Raw genomic sequence first — 18,982 nt, 5'->3', positions numbered from 1 at the left:
AAGGTGTGTAAAACAGAAGTGGGGGGAAAGCCAGGCATAGTGGTGCATGCCCATAATTCCAGCATCTAGGAGGCGAAGGCAGAAGGATACCAAATTTGAGGCCATCCTGGATAACTTAATGAGACCCTGTCTCAAAAGAAAAACTAAAAAGAGCTGGAGGTATAGCTCAGGGGTAAGGCACACTTGGGTTTAATCCCAGAATCAATTAAAAAAAGAAAAGGAGGGAAAACTTTTTCTTTAATATGATTCCCTTTTCTATAGACTTTAAAAAAAGCATATACATGCATCTATATTCTTACCCCCCCATGCATACACACGCATTGCCATAATATGATCTTGGACTTTACACACTGACTCCTATCCTCTCTCCAGTCCCTTTTCTCAAAGAAGTTGGTGTGGGCTAGTTCTCATTTTCCTCAAAGCAGAGGAAAGGAATACATAGGAAATGGTCATCTTGTGATCATCTGGACCTTCTCAGTTATGCTATGGTCAGTTATGCTGTTTTATTATCTTCACATTGGTATTTTTTTCTTATTTTTATTAAATTTTTTTCAAATGTAGGTGGTAATGGAATTAGGGTTATATTTTTATCTTTTATATCTTATTTTTACACCATATTTTAAAAATACCATTTTTCATTATCCTTATAACAATATGACTCAATGTTTTTATAAGATTGAATTTTAGAGGCCCACTTACTGATTTATGGTGAGTGGCTACATAAGAAATTGTCAACAATATGGTACCAGTGAAAAGAATCTATTGTTAGGGGACCAAGTTTTCTATCTCCCATTTTATGACTTTTTATAATGGTTAAAATTTTTACCAAGGTTATATATTTTTTTCTTGTTTTTCAGTGTTATAAAATGATATAGCTGGATGGAGAAATAATAAGACTTTAAAAACTGTATTTGTTTTTCTATAGTAAATAAACCCTAATAAATTATTTTTATATTAATATATAATGATGCAGAAATACCACTTCTAATAACTTATTCTAAGGAAATAATCAAATTCACAAAGATATATGTACAAGAATAGATTCAGAATATTATAAAATTGAAAATAAACTTCTAAACAGGAATTTAAATATACCATTGTAAATCCATACACTGAAATATTAGAAAGTTATAACATGCTCAAGTTCTCTTAAGTAAAATAAGAACGTTACAAAGACTGAGTAGTATAAGGTGATTTAAAAATCTATATGGGCTCTTTGTTGAGTGGGCTCCACCAGGCCGAAGTTTAGGCAACCAGGTAAGTCCTGCAGCTTGCCATTTGAAAATCTGGATCCTAAACTTCCTCTGTATGTTCTAGATTGAGGGCTGTCCCTTACACAAGGCAGAAAGACGGTGGCGGCAAAGATAATGAAAAAGTCACTGGACTTGATTAACTCTAGGCTCCTGCTGGGGTAGTACAAGGAGACTCTGCAGATGATCAGACAAGGCAAAGTGAAACTGGTCATCTTCACCAACAACTGCCCAGCTTTGAGCAAATCTGAAACAGAGTACTGTGCCATGATGGCCAAAACAGATGTCCAGCCATCACTGCAGTGACAATAATACTGAATTGAGCTCACTGTGCAAAAAGTACTAGAGTGTGCACACTGGCGTCATTGAACCAAGCGATTCTAATATCATTATAAGCATGTCAGAACAGAGAGGTGAAAAGTAAACCATGTGAATCTTTTCTTTAATAAAGCTTGCCAGAGTTTGTTTGACTTCTTACATCTGTATACACAAATGCATAAAATCTGTAGTTAATATAGACATATACCAAAATGTTATTATAATGCTATTTGATCTCCAGATGATAGAAGTGTAGTAGAGTTTTCTTTTAGTTTATCTATATTTTTTAATTTTAAAAAACAAACTCAGATTGTTTGCATCATGCTTGCTTCAAAAAAAAGATTACTTTTTAAAAGATTTATCAAATACATTCTCAATACCCACTTCATCCATAGCACACTGAGAATAAAAACAACAATAACAGCAGTTAAGCTTTATTAAATACTATGTGCCGGTCATTTCAATCATAGTATCTCAATGAATATTCATAGCACTCTTTGGAGTAGTATACCATTTAGGATTAGGTTTGGGTACATGTAATTGAAAGTGAAAATAGCAGGTGGATTAACCAATACAGGTTCCTATATTTCTGTTATGTTATCCTCAACACATGACTTCTATGTTAAAGACTCTTCATTGTCCACACTAGCTACAGAACACCAGTTATTATACCCACATTCCTGGAAGCAGAAAGGAAAAAAGATAGCTATATTTATTCAGCCTTCCTGGAAGTCCCCTATAACACTGTGTTTATGGCTAACTGACCAGAGCTTAGTCATATAGACTAAATGGAAGCAAGGCCAGGAAGTATACTCTTTTATCCTGTAATGTGCTCAGCTAAAAAAACTGGGCTCTGTTACTTAGAAGAATGGATATCAGAGTAGCCCTCCCCACAAAGAAAGTCTCTGCCAGAAATAGGTATGATCATCCTCATTTGCACACTAGAAACAGAGGTGCAGACTCAAATGGGTGAATTTTAAAGCAGTCTATGTACTTTTTACTATATATTCTGTGTCCCATTAGAAAAACATTTGCACAAAAATAAAATACAAGCCCACTCACAGCGTATTCACATATATGTTTACAAGGTATTTTATTATTAAATGAGACTATTGATAGATGAGAAGGCACCTACTGAAGAGGCATTCCTGGCAAATTGAACACTAGTAATAAGTATTTAAGAAACATCTAAGATGTACCAAAGATAACCTAAAGCCTGTAAAATTTTTAATGTAACTTAATAAAGCATATAAAGTCCACTAATACATATAATTCAGAGACTAAGTGTATATATAAAATCTTGTTTAACCATCACATAGCACCCCAAAAGGTTCTTTCATCTCCTTCCCAATCAATAAACACACCTCCAGGGGCTGGGGTTGTAGCTCAGTGGTAAAATGTTTGCCTAGCACGTGTGAGGCACTGGGTTTAATGCTCGGCACCACATAAAAAAATACATAAAATAAAGGTATTGTGCCCATCTACAACTAAAAAAATTAAAAATAAATAAATAAATAAAAATAAACACAGCCCTGGAGGGAATCACCATTCTATCTTCTATCCAAGAATTATTTTTTCCTGTTCTTGAATTTCACTTAAACAAAAATAATATAGTATATATGTATGTGTACAGCTCATTTTGTATAAAATCTTTATGATTGATTCATTTTACTATGTAATAACAACTTTACTTTTTATTGCTCTATAGTATTCCATTTAATGAAAATACCAATATTTAGCCTGGCATGGTGGCACACGCCTGTCATCCTACCAGCTTGGAGGATTTTTAAGTTCAAAGCCAGCCTCAGCAACTTAGCAAGGCCCTAAGTAACTCAGCGAGACACTGTTTCTAAATAAAATATATAAAAGGACTGGGGATGTGGCTCAGTGGTTAAACACCCCTGGTTCAATCCCCAGTACCAAAAAAAAAAAAAGAAAGAAAAGACAAGACAATATTTATCCCATTCTCCCATTGATATATTTGTTGATTGTTTCAACATTTTGGCTATTGTGAATAAAGCTGTTATAAACATTTAGGTTGGGTATTACCTAGGAATAGAACTACTGGGGTACAGACTAGGTATATTTTTAACTTTAGTGGACATTGTCAAAGAGTTTTTCCAGAACAATTGTAGTAATTTACACTCTCACCAGCAATATATCAATTCTAGTTACTCCTCAGTCTTGCTACCACTTGGAATTGTTAGTCTTTTTAATATTAGCCATTCTGGTATGTAGTGGAATCTCATTGCTGTTTCCATGTAAACTTTTCAAATTCATTTATTTCATATCTGCTTTATTATTATATAATCATAATTTATTTCTTTAAATTACTTTTCCCCCCAGTATTGGGGACTAAATCCGGAGACACCCTACCACTGAGCTATGTGCCCAGCCCTTTTTCTTATTCTGAGATAGGGTATCACTAAACTGCCCAAGCTGGCCTTGAACTTGTAATACTCCAGCCTCAGCCTCCCATGTATCTGGGATTATAGGAGTGTGACACCATGCCCAGCTTTAAAAATGATGTTTATACATCAGCATGTTCTGATGAAATTAACTTATACATCAGCATGCTCTGATGAAATTAACCGCTCATCTAGAACTGGTCAGTTCTCAGGCATTCTAGATCAAATGGTAATTTAAGTCATAAAGGTAGACAAAAGATGGGAAAAATGCCAAAAGTGTGTAGAACAATGGAAGCCAAAGCAAGAAGGTCTTTTAAGAAGAAAAGAGTGAGGGGCTGGGGGTTTAGCTCAGTGGTAAAGTACTTGCCTACCATGAGAGGGTTCAATCCCCAGAACAATAACAACAAAAAAGAGAAAAAATATATATATGGTACAAATATAATGAAGTATACAATAAATGCAGACAAAAAGGAGAAGAAAGTTGTCTCAAGAAAGAGATGCTAGGATTCCATGGGGGATCTGAGAGGATAGCAGTTCTTGTAGAAATAGAAGAAAGGTGAGAAGATATGTGCATAATGAGGACCAAGATCAAGTCAAGTGAACTTGCTCATACCTTGGGACCTTAATCTATTAAAATAAAAATAACCATGAATTAGAGAAAAAGTTTGGCAACTTGAGGATATAATCTTTAAGATCTGCTCAACAAAAAGCTGGAGTTAATAGGAAACAGGAGAAGAATATTCAATTGAAGGTGAATAGCATGATTCATACAGAGTCTGGTGTCCCTGTTGTCTTTCTTTCTTTCTCTCTCTCTCCTTCCCTTTTTCTCTATTTCTGGAGATTGAGCTCAAAGGCACTCTACCACTGAGCTACATCCCCGGCATTTTTTAATCTTTTAATTTGAGATAGGGTCTTGCTTAATTGCCCAGGTTCACCTTGAACTTGTGATCCTCCCTCCTCAGTCTCCCAAGTAGCTGGAATTACAGGCATATGCTACCACACCTGGCCTTGCCTATGAGATTCTTGGGCCAAAGATAGTAAAATTAGTGATTATCCTCACTGGGGAAATGCCTTGATTTTCAATGTGCATACAGAAGGTTAACAGAGCCAAGTAACCCAGTGATATCAGGACAAAACTGAAGTCTGGGGCATTGGGGATAGAAGGGGGTGTTAGTGGGGAGAAACTCAATTTGAGGGAAGCAATAAGGAAGGAGGAACACATAATATTAAAAGGGCAAGAGACAGACTGAGCAGTCACAATTTTTGAGGAGGTGGGATGGAAAATAAAAATTTTTCTAAGGACAGTTATAGCAGAATACATTAGTATGGTTTTATACAGTGCACGCGCATGCACACACACACACACAAAAAAAAAAATTCTAAGGATCTGGGTCACCTATTGAATAAAATCCTCCTTCTCTTGAACTACAGATCAGTGTTTCATGAACCTTTTTGATCAAAATTCATGGTAAGAAATATATTTGGAACCTACAGAATGGGAGAAAATCTTTGCTAGCTACTTTTCTGACAGAGGATTAATATCTAGAATATATAAAGAACTCAAAAAACTTTACACTAAAATAACCCAATTAATAAATAGGCAAAACAGACATTTCTCAAAAGAAGAAATACAAATGGCCAACAAATATATAAAAAAATGTTCAATATCATTAGTAATTAGGGAAATGCAAATCCTACACTGAAATTTCATCTTACACCAGTCAGAAGAATGGCAGTTACAAAGATACAAATAATTATAAATTCGGGCTGGGGATGTGGCTCAAGCGATAGCGTGCTCGCCTGGCATGCGTGCGGCCTGGGTTTGATCCTCAGCACCACATACAAAGATGTTGTGTCCATGGTGGCATGGAACCATGATATGACCCAGCCAAGCCACCACTTCATATTTTTTCGGAAGAATTAAAGTCCTTTTACTACAGTGATACATGCATATCTATGTTAATAGCAGCACAAGTCACAATAGCCAAACTATGGAACTAGGAGTCCATCAATGGATGAATGAATAAAGAAAATGTGGTATATATACACAATGGAGTTTTGTTCAACCATAAAGAAAAATGAAATTATGTTATTTGCAGGAAAATAGATGGAACTAGAGATCATTATGTTGTCAAACTCAGAAAGGTTGTATATCTTCTTTCCTATGTGGAAGTGAGAGAGCTAAAAAGGAAAAGAAAGGTGGGGGTGGATCTCATAAAAATCAAAGGGAGATAGGTAGAGGAAGGAACCAGGGAGTGGAAGGCTAGGAGGGAGGGAGAGATGCTAAGCAGTGACACTGGCCAAATTATATTGTTATATTATGTGTATATGCAAATATGTAACAACAAATCCCATCATTATGTACAACTACAATAGACCAATAAAAAAGGTGGGGGGAAGAATTACATTTGGTATCAGAACACACACAAAACTGAAACAGAAGTTTCATAAAAAAAAATTACCCTTATCACATGACAATGTACAACATAAAGTTAAGATCAAATATTATTTTATCATTATTCAAATAAATTTCACATTCTAAGATAAATAATATTAAAATAAAATAAAAGATTCAACTTCATTAAATAGTCTTTCCTGTTCATAAATTAAATCGCAGTCTGGAACACACAGGACAATGCCATATGCTTATCAGCTTCACTTAGGAGTCTGTTTTATTCTTTTCCTTTTAATTAGGTCAGGGTTGAAAATCCTAAGTGGAACAATAAGCTGTTGTGGATGGTAAAAATAACAGTGCACTCTACTTAGCAATGGAAATTCTTCAGCCTTAAAACAAAAATGATAATTGGCAATGTCACATAATCATTCTTGAGAATAAATGAAGAAAAGCTGCAAGATTAATTTTCCTTTTAGAATATACATTATTTCAATTACTGATGTGATGAGAGAGGCAAGACTAGTGGATCTTTTAGCCAAATGTTCTTGAAAATTTCAGTTTCTTTTCAGGAAAATAAAATGAAAAGACACAGAAATGAGATATAATGATATCTACACATTTTATTTTTTTTCAAACTTTCTTTACTAAAAATGCTGTCTTGGAGATGTAGAAATAATTTTGAAAGTTATAATGGCTAGATATTGACATAGTGGCAAGTATGTCATGTCCAAACAGTAGGCTTCAACAATATAGCTTCAAAGTTAGTTAACCAGATTGTCAAAAATATTACTTAAACGTGGAAATTTTGTTAGTCAAAAACATTAGAGCCAGGTGTGGTGGCTCACACCTGTAATCCCAGCAGCTTGGGAGGCTGAGGCAAGAGGACTATCCGTTCAAAGCCAGCCTCAGCAAAAAATCGAGGCACCAAGCAATTCAGTAAGACCCTGTCTCTAAATAAAATAAAATAGGGTTGGGGATGTGACTCAGTGGTCTAGTGCCCCTGAGTTCAATCCCTGGTATAAAAAAAAAAAAAGAAAAAAAAAAGAAAGAAAAGAAAATGTTTGCCAAATGAGCCTTTCAACTAGAAAAATTCTGGATTCTTACTACCTACTTAGCTCTCTCTCTCAACAGCTATTAAACTTTGATCCAAGATGGTAAATTGGTATGATTAGCTCTGAATAAAATATTCAACATGTCTATGAAATTCAGAGGTTTTCTGTGTGTACTAAAGCTTTGCAATATATAAAACAACAATTTCAAACAGCACTCTAAGCCCTTAAAACAAATGGGATGGAAAGAACCCAGCAATGACTTGCTGGGCAGTGCATTCACCTATGTCCAGACTATAGTTTTCGCTGGAGAAAGCTCCAAATAGTCCAGTGGTCCTGCTGTCCTGGACATTCAGCAGAGAGCAAGAAGATGTCTATACTGTCAGCTGTATTGCTTTAACCATCCACTGTACCTCTGTTCCCCTCACTGTAACTCCTTGCCTCTCCCTGGGCACTGGTAGGTGCTTTGAAGAGATAGTCATTAAAATGTAAGCAATGAGCCTTGGGGAAAAAAAACAAATCTGTTATCAGCAGCTTCAAACAATGCTTAAAATATCTGCCTTAATTTTCTGATCATATTTGCTATTCTATTAACTATGCTTATTTAAAAACTTTTTCTGCAGGGGTTGGGGATGTAGCTCCCTGGGATGTAGCACTTGCCAAGCATGTGCAAGGCCAGTTCCATCCCCAGCAATGAAAAACAAAACAACTTCCCGCACCCTGGTTAATTTATGAAGATCAACAACTCACTTTTAAGATTCTGTAAATATCCCCATACACGAAGTTAAACATATAGTTAACAAGATGTAGTCAACAACACAAGAAAATCCTCCTTATTAATTATCTTCACCAACTAAAATCATAATGCAGTTTCTGATTTCAGTGATCTCATCAATGTAGACTGTAAAATCTGCCCAGACTGTAGCTGCCCCACAAGCACTGCTGAAATGTTACATAATGGCACAGAATAAAGGTATGCCATCATTAAGAAGGATTTTTTGTTTTGCTTTCTTTTCTTTTTGCAGAGCTGGGGATCAAACCCAGGGCCTCACACATAGCCAAGTGGTCTACCGCTGAGCTACACCCTAGGTCCAGAAGGCCAATTTTTAATTTTCGCCTGATTTATCATCAAAAATCATAAAAACAAAATTCATGCATTCTAAATGAACACTTCTCTGTACAAAAAAGATACGTTGTCATTTTTCTTTTCTGCCAGTTATACGCAACTAAATAGGACATACAGAATCTTTCTCAAGAATGGTGTTTGAATAAATAGGAAATTGTGGTAAACTTATTTTTTGTTTTTCTTTGAAAGTATCTAAAAAGTCTTATTTTAATTTTTTTTTTAAAGAGAGAGTGAGAGAGGAGAGAGAGAGAGAGAGAGAGAGAGAGAGAGAGAGAGAGAGAGAGAGAGAGAGAGAGAGAATTTTTTAATATTTATTTTTAGTTCTCGGCGGACACAACATCTTTGTTGGTATGTGGTGCTGAGGATCGAACCCCGGCCGCACGCTTGCGAGGGAGCGCGCTACCGCTTGAGCCACATCCCCAGCCCCAAAAGTCTTATTTTAAAAGTTTAGGGGTTTGGTGTGTCGCTCAGCGTAGAGTGCATGAGGTCCTGGATTTGATCTCCAATGTACCAACAGCCCCCTCCCAAAAAACAGAAAAGAAAAAAGAAGGAAGGAAAGAGTCCAGTATGCTGTATTTCCAATAATCCTTATCATTTTAAAGATTTTTAGTTTTGTTTGCAACATTATTACAAATTCAGGGAGGCTGTCATTTTAGTCAAGTTTTGCCATTTAATAAAACTGGATTTTAAATAATCTTCACTAAAAGTCTTACACTTGTTTCTCAAGTCATCCATTTCCTCAACATTTTTTTTACTTCCAAAATCCAGCTACTGAACATGCCTCTGTATTTTTTAACTCATGCCCTTTTTCTTCTAATAATAAAATAATACATTTTAAAGGATAATTGATCAAATTTGCTTTTAAAATTACAGTTAGTGTCAAACTCTTGAAAATGCATTAAAAATAGAAAAATGTCTTTAAAGTTCAAAAATAAAACTTGTTTGAACACATCACCATTTTTACTAACAGTAGATAAAATTCTCCCACATTCTGCTTGACCTTGAACTATGTTAATATAAATTAAATTTGTAATGATAACCATGGAATTACAGTGGTGATCAAGTTAACCATTACTCTAATACTCATAATTATTTTGTTCCATATTATCTTTATAGTTTAAATAGGAACCAGAGAAAAGGTGATTTTCAGTAAATACTGTTGTGGAACAGGCTGTGTCATTTCCTCCCAGCAGGCCCCATTATTACAGTCTAAACAGACCCTTATTTAATAAGAACATCAAAAAGTACAGATAAATATTTAAATACAAAATTAAGCCTCAGATTGCTAAGTAACCAATTCAAACATATCCCAAACAGCTTGGGGGTTTTGTTTTTTTTTATTCTAATAGAGAAAAAAGAAAAAAGAGGAAGAAAAAGAGAATAGCTTTTAAGATGCAGAAAAAAATAATGCACACACATATATTCACCAAACTGCCCAAAATTTTAACTTTCATACAGGAAAAATTCATAAATATATCATTTCTAGGAATTCAAACTTCAGAGGAAATTAATAAATTCCCTCCATGTCACCTGATGTAAACATTTATTTCTGCTTTGAAAATTATGAAAAGTCAGAAAATTTAACTTTAAAAAAACGGAGCACAAATAATAATCTTTAATATAAATGGATCAATATGGTCTGAACTGGATGTTAAATTTTTTTTTCAAGCTGCTAACCAGGAGTCTAAGATATACATAAGGAAAAAAAAAATCTTGAATTTCTTCCTTGAAAACCTTGAAACAACTAGGATAGCTAGATGTAAAAAAAATAAATAAATAAATAATAGGTCCTTTAAATTTTTGAAGAATCATGATTTTTTTTAAGTGAATTTAAAAATCCAAATATTTTGAAGAACATTCCTTAAGACAGGGTCAGTATGGCCTGCCTGTGGATTAACTCTGGCTGCCTTTGTAAGGCCTCTGAGTTAAAAGTGGTTTTTATGTTTTTAAAAGGCTGGAAGAAAAAAAGTAAAAGTATAACATTTGTGATATGAATACTATATAAAATTGAGGTTTTAGTGTCCGCAAATTTTTTATAAAAATGCAGACCATGCTTATTTATTTAAGTGTTGTCTTTTCAGTTGTTTGTTTTTATTTATTTTTGTTTTGTTTTATATTGGTTTGGTTTTGGTAGTTGTGAAAGAGGCTAAAATGTTTACTATCTAGTCCTTTGTAGAAAAAGTTTGCTTCCTCTACCTTGAAGACTACATGCTTATTCTAATGATACTACAATTGAGGAAAATATTCTGAAACACTGCTTCTGAAAATGCTTTCAAAATAGTAATATTTTTTTGGTCACCTCAGTGGTAGCAAACCTTCATTCACTGAAGATGAATAGGACTTCTAGAAATGGCTAAGCTATTTGGAGCCAAGACAGTAATTCTGGTTATCAAGATGGATCAACAGCAAACATTCATTGACAATCTAAATTTACAGGAGAAAAAGGTTTTTTAAAGCTGTCTTTCTGATTTTAAGGGCTAATAATCAAGTGATCAGATAGAGAATTGAATGTACAGACAAGGAAAAATATTTTTGTAATAAACTAGAAGATCTACTTTCCCATGGGACTGTGAATTTGCTAAAAAATTGTTTTCCAAAGCAGGACTCCAAAGATACTTCATATAATACACTTCTGGAATAAATGAATGTATCCCTAATTAAATTTTAAAAGAACAGGAACCACATGGGTGCAAAAGTTGTTTAACTTTCAATGAAAGCTCATTTCATTGCTTTATAACAAGTTTTAAGACAAAATTAGCATAAACAAATAAATAATCAATTACTTCCATTTACATAAAGCAAATCACTGATCCTTGGTACTCTTCTCTTCTAATTCTGTATGTTTTCTTCCTGAGTAACTTAGTCTGCTGTTCCTGCTTCAATCATACTTGTGAAAATAACTGTGAAATCTGAATCACCACTCTCAGCCTTGACATCTCTACCTGAATATTCCACAGACATTTCAAACCCAACATGTTCAAAACTGAAAAAAAAATCTTCCCTCACATTAAAATAAAACAAGATCTTTTAACCATATATTTTCTCCCCCCTTCCTCTATCCATGTATTTTCTAAGCTAAGAAACAAAGTCACTTTTCTGTTTCTTCAGAGCCAATTGATTTTTAAGCCCTGCCAATTCCACATCTTCATTTCCCCTATTCTCTCTACCATTACTAGTTTCCTACTCCAGTCCCTTATCTGTTCTTATCTGAACTATTTCATTGGCAATAGTCTTTTCCCTACCTTTTGTCTCTTTTTTTCCAACCCAGCATCCACACTATATCATCACCATGTTATCTTTTCTAATCACTTAATATATTCTTCTCAGGCTCACCACTGTCTTTAGAATCAAGTCCAAAGTCCTTAGCATGATGCATAGGCTTTTCAATACCTGGTACCCCCTTCTTTTTATGAGTCAATGTTTTATTTACCTCACCAGACATTATTTTATAATATATTCCCTACTTAAAAGTATTAAAAGTGCCAGGTGCAGTGTCTCAGGCCTGTAATCCCAGTGGTTCTGGAGGCTGAGGCAGGAGGATCATGAATTCAAAGCCAGCCTTAGCAAAAGAGAGGTGCTAAGCAACTCAATGAGACTCTGTCTCTAAATAAACTACAAAATAGGGCTGGAGATGTGGCTCAGTTGTCAAGTGCCTCTAAATTCAATCCCTGGTACCCTCCCCCCCAAAAAAAAAAAGTATTAAAAGTGCCAATAACCCTATATTCTATAATAAAAGATTTTGCCCACCTGGACTAATCACTCACTTCATTATTCCAAATGAGGGGAAATGAACCCCATACCTTAACTATCAATTGCAGTGATCCTAAAGTGATCAGCAACCAAGCTCAGCAATTTTCTCTTTCCTGCTTATTTCCAAGCATTGTCCCCTTTAGTCCAAGCACCTGACTTTATAGAAAACCATGTGACTCTATACACTCTGACCTTTAGTGATAACAAACCACAACACTTTCCTCAAACACACCATGTACTTTCACATTTATCCCTGGTTTTCATTCATATCTTCTGTTTCTTTCCCCAACTCAGCACACTCCTATTCATCCTTCAAAGCCAAATTCAAACACAGAATCTCTTCTAGAATCTTCCTCCCTACCACAGGTAGAATAATTTTCCCTCATCAGTGTTTCCAATTAAACTCCATCTGTACCGCCGGTATCACACTGAAATTGTAATAAACTGGACTTGTGCACATCTGGTTATAAGCTTCCATCAGACAGGGAAGCATTTTCCTTTCTTGAATCTAACATTTAACACATGGGTTTGAGAACATATATATTAAACTTCTTACTAAAAAATAAACACTTGCTTATATTGCTAAAATAATGCCATAATTGTAGCTACTGAGTGAAAATTTAGAAAAAAAGTAAGAATCCAATATCACTCACCAGCCCCCCCCCCCAAAAAAGTTTTTACATACAAAGTATAATTATATTGTAGCTTGGACCTGCCTTTATCTATATCTTGCAATACCAGTTTGTTCCCTTCTCTCTCTCTCCTTTTTTTAAGTGTGTGTGTGTGTGTGTGTGTGTGTGTGTGTGTGTGTGTGTGTTATTGCTGGGGATTGAACTCGGGCCTCAATTCATGCTTAGCAAACACTCCACCACTGGGAGCTACATCTCCAGCCCCCTCCTCCCTTTTGAAGAAGTTCCTCATAGAACTCTCTTTTAACTACCCATTGGATTTCATTTGATCTCATTCACAGATTTGAAACTCAGCATAGTGCAGAGGTTTAAAATCAGGGTGGGGGCTGGGGATGTGGCTCAAGCGGTAGAGCGCTCGCCTGGTATGCGTGCAGCCCGGGTTCGATCCTCAGCACCACATACAAACAAAGATGTTGTGTACGCTGAAAACTAAAAATAAATAAATAAATATTTAAAAAATTAAAAAAAAAAAAAACATAAAATCAGGGTGTTTGGAGCCTGCCTGTCTGATGTGATCCCAGCTCTGCTACTTAGGCTATCTGATCCCAGGCAAGTTACTAAACCTCCTCTATATGACTCCCAAGGAGGAGATCATAATAATGGCACCCCTCATGGTGCTCTAATACATGTAAATAAGCTAATATATGCAAAGCATATAAAACACTGCCTGGCACAGTGTAGGTCCCAATAACTATGAGTTGATGTTCTTACAATCAGCCTTTTCAGTACTTATTTTAGCCTACATGGCAGAGTGTAATCTCCTAGATGGAAAGAATTATATCATATGTGAATACAACATTAAGTGCTAAAACTGCACCTTGGGATAGGTGCTCAATAATGAATGTAAATATAAGGCTTCAAATCTGTAATATCAACAAATTATAAATTCACAGCAAAACTTATTATAGAGGGCACGGTTAAAATTGGTGTATTAAAGTAGTTTCAAAACACCCAGCCAGCACATTAGTGCATGCTTGTTATACTAGTGGCTGGGAAGGCTGAGGCAAGAGGATTCCGAGGTGAAAGCCAGCCTCAGCAACTCAGCGAGGGCCTAAGCAACTTAGTAAGATTGAGTTTTTCAAAATTAAAAATAAAAAGGGCTAGGGATGTGACTCACTGATTAAGCGCCCCTGAGTTCAATCCCCAGTATAAAAAAAAAAGATCCACTGAAATTTTTGAAATATGTTCAATAAAACCTCTACTCCATTTAATTTTAGACAGTGGTCTAAAATTCTTTTTATAAGACTCACTATAGATCATTTAAAAGTAATATAACTTGCAGTTTTAGAAAACTGTCTATTTTTTTAAAACTGCCTATTATTAACCAGAAAAACATTGATATTCCTTTATTATTTCTGCATTTAAAAAATCTATTGCCTTCAGCTCATGGTGGCCCACATCTGTAATCCCAGCTACTTTGGAAGAGTGTATAGTTCAGTAGCAGAGCATTTGCCTAGCATCTGCAAGGGCTGGAGTTCAATCCCCAGTGTGGTGCAAAAATAAATAAATAAAAATCTATTGCCACATTCAAAACACACACACACACACACACACAAATCCAATGAAAGACCAAGAGATACAACTACTACATTTCCTGATTTCTGCCTGGGAAATTACTCACAAACACTCCTGTAAGTATTCCCAGAAGAAGACTGCAGGTTAATAACTACTATTCCCTTTCGTATTTCCCATCTCACCCCTAAAATTCTGGACACATAGAACCATAGTAAAGAACACAAACGTCTGTAATAAAGGCTGCACAAGCCAGGCACAGTGGCATACACCTGTAATCCCAGCAGCTAGGGAGGCTGAGGGAGGCTGAGGCAGGAGGTTGAGGGAGCCTGAGGCAGGAGGTTGAGGGAGGCTGAGGCAGGAGGCTGAGGCAGGAAGATGGGGAGTTCAAAGCTAGCCTCAGCACAAGCAACTCAGTGAGACCCTGTCTCTAAATAAAATACAAAAAAAGGGCTGGGGGCTGGGGATGTGGCTCATGTGGTCCAGCGCTCCTGAGTTCAATCCCCAGTACCAAAAAAAAAAAAAAAAAAGGCTGCACCAAAAATACAGCTATATATTAACTATTAACTTGACTTTAGATAACATAAATCTTCCCAAAAGCAGCCCATCAATTTACAAAAACAAATGAAAGTCTTAGTCTGAAACAATTCTCCCATTTCACTTTATTAGATATTAAACTACAACTATTTACCCTTTAAGGCAAAGAAGTAAATTATTTGATTGCTACCGAACTTCATGGTGAATCAGACACAGTAGATATGTGCAATTCTTGAAAACTTCATGAGAATCAATTAAAAATAGACCACAATTGCAACAATAACAATTTTGAGGAACAACAGCTTGAACAACTTATTTACCCTGTAAACACATTTAGCATTTTATCTAAAGCACTGTAGGTGAATCACTGGCTTTAGGGTAAAGGTTTACATAGTGCCTGCTGTATGCCAGGAACTTAGTTGCTTTAAGAACTATGCATGCTCCAGGTGCGTGGTCAAACAATAATACCTGACATTTGTGGAATACTCTCACTCATCTCATGTGACCCTGAGAATACTCACAGTCGTGTTTCCGAGTTTTACAGTTAGGGAAACGGAGGCCCAGAAAAGTTAATCTGGCGGAGGCGTGACATCTGGTTTGCAAATAGGGCTCTGACTCAAGTCTTTTGACTCATAATCTAATCATCTGCTATGTGAAGTTACTCAAATGCTCTTGAGCGTTTTCCTAAGAGAGTTTGAAATTAAAATCCTACTTGACGGCTTTCACTATTGTACTTGTCAGATTCTATTAAGAACCAAAACATTTTTAAAAATTTAAAGTCCGGGGCTGGGGATGTGGCTCAAGCGGTAGCGCGCTCGCCTGGCATGCGTGCAGCCCGGGTTCCATCCTCAGCACCACATACAGACAAAGATGTTGTGTCCACCGAGAACTAAAAAATAAATATGAAAAAATTCTCTCATTCTCTCTCTCTCTCTCTCTCTCTCTCTCTCTCTCTCAAAAAAAAAATTTAAAAAAAATTTAAAGTCCGTCGTCTTTGCGCGTCGAAGTTCAAGCTCGCTGGCTAAGCCTGAAGAAAACAGGCGTTTCCTCCTGGCTACAGGGCGCTCCCCGTCCATTCGGGACGGCCTAGCGCCACTCAGCCGTGGGGTCCCGAGCGACCGAGAGGCGAGGAATCCCCAAGCCCCGCTCCGCCGCCACAGCCCTCGGCGCCCGGCGTCCGCCCGACCTCCCTCTGGCGGACTCTGCCCGAAAGGCTCCCGACCCACCGCAGCCCGCGCAGGACAGCCGGGAGTGGTCGAAGCCCTGGCGGCCTCAAACTCCACCCCGGATCAAGACGCGCTTACCTGCTTGGGCCTCGAAACTGCCTCCTAGGCGGGCCTGCGACGTTCCGGGCCTCCCGCGAGGCGCGAGTCTCCGGGTGCCACTCGGCTCTACTCCGCCCGGCCCCCGGCAGGCTCGCTCGGGCTGAGCAGGACCGAGAGCCCCGCCCCTCCCACCAAATCCCGCTTCCTATTGGCTCCCGTTCCCACCCTCGTGCTCGGCCCGCCCGCGGCCCCGCCCCGCACCCCCTGAGGGGATTAGTCCCGCCTTGAGTTCGCGCACCAGCCAAAACCTTGCCCAGCGCCTCGATCGCCGCGACGCTAGGGCCCCAATAGGCAGGCAATCGGCGCCACCCGCGTCCGGCGGAGGCCTCCAGCCAAAGCTCCGTCGCCCACGCCGTGCCTGCCGTCAGACAGGCCCAGAGCGACGGACCTGAACTCTACGTGACGCTTGACTCAACTACCAGCGAGATTAAGCCTGGTTTAAGAGCGGCATCATCTCACTCGAGGAAAACTATAGAAATTGTCGCCTGCCCAGTGCTCAGGAGGCTTGCAGTCTCTAGGAAAACTATAGCACCGGTTTTTTTGTTTATTTGTTTTTTGCTTTTTGTGGTTGTTGTTTGTTTCTGGCCGAACTCAAAGAGCAAATATTTCTCAGGCAATTGCCAGACAGAGCCGACTTGAAACGTAGGGAGATGCAAATGGCGCTCGGAGCACCTGAGACTTCAAGTCCCAGATCAGGGCTGCTTTTGGTATTCACTCCGAGAGCAGCCGCCACGCCCTGTTGAGACACACATGCAGAAGCCTCGCCTGCAACACTCTCTTGTTCAGGTATGTGCATGGCACTGTGCCTGCTGCAAGCGTAGCCCAGTTTCACTTAGGCTGCGAGACTTGGATGAGTGGAGCTGTTTCCCAGGCCCTCGCTCAACGCCCAGCCCCACCTCGCCCCGCCCCACCCAACCAGAGCTTCTAGAGTCTAGTGACCAAACTCTTCCCCCATTTGTTCACATAGAGGTACCAAAATAGAAGATTGCCAGAAAGAGAGGTGTTTGGTTACACTTCACAGATGACTGTCACAAGCCAACTTAGCAAAGCAATAAAGGCAGCAGATCCCAAACTGTTGTGAAGCTATGAGCTGTGGACAATAAGACAGGAATAACATTTTATAATGGGGGAAGGGAGTGACAACATTTTTTTTAAAGTCATGTCCCAGTGAGGAAAGAAATGTGAATGTTGTTTGTAATAAATTTTGAACACTGATCTTTATGAATTGCTCATCCCTTATCTAATATATTTAGAAAGCACCCAAGGTAGTCGTCCAAGATGAGATTTTGAACTTAAAATAGTATGGTTTTGAAATTTATTTTTTTAACTTTGCACTTAGGAAGATAACTGGGCAAAATGAGGCAGATTGAATTCCAGGTACCAGATATGAAACCAAATGCGGGTTTTGTGGATGTAATAAATTAATTCACATGCATGTATTCTACTGCCCTCTTAAGGATAAGAAGAAGGTAACCCTGTAAGTCTGAGAATTGAGTGTTTAATTTAGCAGTTTGTATTATTTTGATGAGTAGGAGGCCAATTAAAATAAAACCAGGTTCTTGAAGGGACTTACAAATACTCAGTAAACAGACCTTCAGCTTCAGAAACCAGGAAGAAGAGTCTTCTTAAACCAGGGCTAGTACAAACATGCCGTCAGGGTCACACCTATGCTTTTGGCTACCTGTACAGAATGTGGAAATAACGCAGGAATTTGCTTTCATTTTTTTTGCACTTGAAACATCATTGTTTTCTGAAATGTTTCACACAACTCTTTATCACATTTGTATTCCTACACTCCATAGTTCAGTGCTGTGAACCATTTGAAGATAGAAATGAAGTCTTATTATTTATAATATTAATGTCTAAAATAGTATCTGATACTTTAGATGTTGGACCAATAATTGCTTTTTGAATAAGCTGAATGAAATATCAGCCCAGCCACCAGATGGCAACAAGGTTGTGTGTATAAAAAACATGTTATTCATCTGGCTAACCGGAATTCTACCTGACCTTGAGTAACATGCATGTTTCTGAAAGGTTAAATGTATATCTTACCTTGGTAAGCTAAGAATCCTCTTGTAAGATAAATTATCCCAGAGTATAATAACTTATATAAGTACTTATTTTTTTATATTAGAGCATATCTGCTCTGGTTTTGTCTAAGAAAGACACTATTTACTTGAATGCTATCAAAGGACTTTTTTAATATTTATTTTTGGGGTATAGATGGACACAACACAATACCTTTATTTTTATGTGGTGCTGAGGATCAAACCTGGACCCCACCTGTGCTAGGCAAGCACTCTACCACTGAGCTACAATCCCAGCCCCTCAAAGGACTTTTTTTTTAATTGTTCTAATTAGTTATACATGACAGGAGAATTCATTTTGACACATTGTACACAAATGGAGCACAACTCTTCATTTTTCTGGCTGTACATGGTGCAAAGTCACATGGGTAGTGTACATGTACACAGGGTAGTAATGTCTATGTCATTTCAAAGGACTTTTTAAGGGTTCTAAAAGCCTTAACCAGGCTTAATTCTATAAAAGCAAAAGTCTATATTCTCCCAATATCAAGTCATTTGCTTGTTTTTTTGTTTTGTTTTGTTTTGTTGTGTAG

The 18,982-nt window shown here is 37.5% G+C and overlaps 1 protein-coding gene and 1 pseudogene across 5 annotated transcripts in view; both read right to left on the bottom strand.

Moving 5' to 3' along the window:
- The window catches only part of DENND2C (DENN domain containing 2C), an 85,608-nt gene extending 69,115 nt beyond the window's left edge, over window positions 1–16,493 (bottom strand). For all 4 annotated transcript variants that reach the window (XM_081307906.1, XM_081307907.1, XM_081307908.1 and 1 more), the window contains exon 1: window positions 16,339–16,493. The gene's annotated coding sequence lies outside the window, so the exon portion shown is untranslated. The remainder of the gene's footprint in view (window positions 1–16,338) is intronic.
- The window catches only part of LOC308656637 (protein SET-like), a 119,174-nt pseudogene that overhangs the window by 83,564 nt on the left and 16,628 nt on the right, over window positions 1–18,982 (bottom strand). The gene's annotated exons all lie outside the window — the stretch shown is intronic.

The sequence above is a fragment of the Spermophilus citellus genome, assembly GCF_964194105.1.
Source record: "Spermophilus citellus genome assembly, chromosome: 9".
NCBI classification, from domain to species: Eukaryota; Metazoa; Chordata; class Mammalia; order Rodentia; family Sciuridae; genus Spermophilus; species Spermophilus citellus.
This window is presented reverse-complemented; position numbering and strand designations above follow the sequence as displayed.